The sequence below is a fragment of the Triturus cristatus genome, chromosome 3_1 (genome assembly GCF_964204655.1).
Source record: "Triturus cristatus chromosome 3_1, aTriCri1.1, whole genome shotgun sequence".
NCBI lineage: Eukaryota > Metazoa > Chordata > Amphibia > Caudata > Salamandridae > Triturus > Triturus cristatus.
In genome coordinates, this window is record NC_140583.1 from 672,806,875 (window position 1) to 672,809,220 (window position 2,346).

Below are 2,346 nucleotides of genomic sequence, written 5' to 3' on the forward strand. Positions count from 1 at the left end.
GTGAAAGATCACATAAGTACCCAGGTACATATAACTTAACTTAGAATACTCCGAGTTCTACTGAACCGGCTGTTGTAGTGTAACAGGGCTTAGCACACCCTGACTACAACTCTTAGCAAGGGATCAGTAGGTAAACACATAGTGTAGGTAGGTGCATCACTTACACCTCACTAGAAAAGCATGTCGGTCCACGGAGAGTCTTCGGAGACTCCCTTAGTGGTCAGTGACCCTCCACAGGTCGTGTCACGATATGCAGCTCTTAGCTTCAAGGAGATGAGACAACTGTGTGCCTCCAGGAAGCTAAACCAGGGTTCTAACCCTACCATTGCAATTCTGATAGGTCTCTTAGAGGCGTACGATGCTAGGAGGTCCTCTAATACAGGTCCCCCCAGTGCTGATGGGAACATGCCTCCCTTAGAGGGAACCCTCGGTGACCCAGACCTCGATCTCCACACAGAGGAGGAGGACGAGGAGGAGTTATTAGAAGACGAGGCAGACAAAGGTCCAGTGGTAGTCAGCAGGCTTACAAGGACCAACTTAAGCAGGCATGAGAATGGAACTGGGGGAGCCCCGGGCCCACGCTCAAGCAGGCCTAACCTTGGGAACGGACGAGCTAGGTCTCTCTCCAGAGGCTCTGGCAGATCGGTTCATACACATGTCTCTCAGGCATCTTCTCAGAGAGGAATGACGTCCCCTCAGAGAAGGGAGCATGAAGCGAAGATGAGGGAAGTCAATCTGAGGATCGAGCGGGAAGAACTTGCCCTCGCCAAAGAAAGACTTGCCCTGGCCCGAGAGCAGAAGTTAAGTGGGTTAGATCCCACTGGTGGCAGCATTCTCAATAGAGAGAAAGACAGGGGTATAGACACTAGACACCTGAGTAAAATAGTGCCCCCCTTTAAACAAGGGGACGACATCCACAAGTGGATAACTGCCTTGGAGAGGGCCTGCACTGTCCAGTGCGTCCCCCCAAGTCAGTGGGCAGCTATACTGTGGCTTTCCTTTGAAGGTAAAGGAAGGGACAAGCTCCTCACTACTAGAGCTGAGGATGCTAACAACTACCAAGTCCTGAAGAACACACTGATTGATGGGTTCGGCTTAACCACGGAACAGTACCGGGTGCTGTTCCGGGACACCCAGAAAATTCAGTCTCAGGATTGGACTGACTTTGTCGATTGTGCCACTAAGGCTTTGGAAGGCTGGTTGCTGGGTAGCAAGGTTACTGATTACACAGGATTGTACAATCTTATCATGCGAGAACAGATTTTAAACAACTGTCAGAACCAATTGTTGCATCAGCACCTTGTCGACTCGGATCTGACCTCTCCCCAAGAATTGGGAAAGAAGGCAGACAGATGGGTCAGAACAAGGGTCAAGCAGAACCAGAACCAGAACCAGGGTGGTCAGAAGAAAGCAGACCAGAAGGGTAGTAACAAGAACGAACAAAATGACCAGAAGTCTTCGACAGGTCCCCAACAAACCAAAGAGGGTGGGGGTCAGGCTTCACAGAAGAAGAAGACTCAAGAAGGCCAGTCAAAAAGGTGGCGCCAATACTGTAAAAGTAAGACTCACTGGTTTAGTGAGTGCACCAAGAAAGGAGGGCAAACTCCTACCACTGCAGCCCCTAAGGCACCTGCACCCCCTAGTACAGTCAGCAGTGGTAGTGCGCCTCCCAAGGCATTAGTTGGGTTAACCTTGGGAACCGAGGGGAGTGACGACTTAGTCGGCACGCTCATTCAGGCCGTCCTTGTCTGTACAGGGGATATGGATATGTCCCCTGATGCCAGTCCCAATACTTTGGGCAAATACAGACAGACACCTTTGATTAATGGAAAAGTGGCTCAGGCCTACAGGGACACTTGTGCCAGTGTCACCATGGTGACGCCTAACTTTGTGGACCCTGGACAGATCATGCTAGGTACCAGTTACCTAGTGACCAATGCCAGCAACGTCACTACCAATCACAGTATGGCAGTTGTTGATTTCTCCTGGGGAGGGGTAAGTGGCCCGAAAAAGGTTGTGGTTAGTTCAGACCTCCCCGTAGAATGTCTGCTGGGCAATGATTTGGAAACGTCACAATGGTCAGAAGTGGAGCAGAGGACTCACATGGAAATGTTAGGCTTGCCAGCACATGTCCTTGCTGTGACCAGATCACAGGCCAAAAGGTGCCCCACTGAACAGGTGCTGGATCCTGGAAGAACGGACCAGACACCTTCCAAGAAGGGGAGCAGTAAGGGTAAGGCTTTGCCTTCCCCCTTGCCCCAGGTCGTGGATCAAGTCTCTGAGGAGGCTGACCTTAAAGAACTGAGGGAAACTGAGCCGAAAGAGCTTGAACCTGGTCAGGTTGAG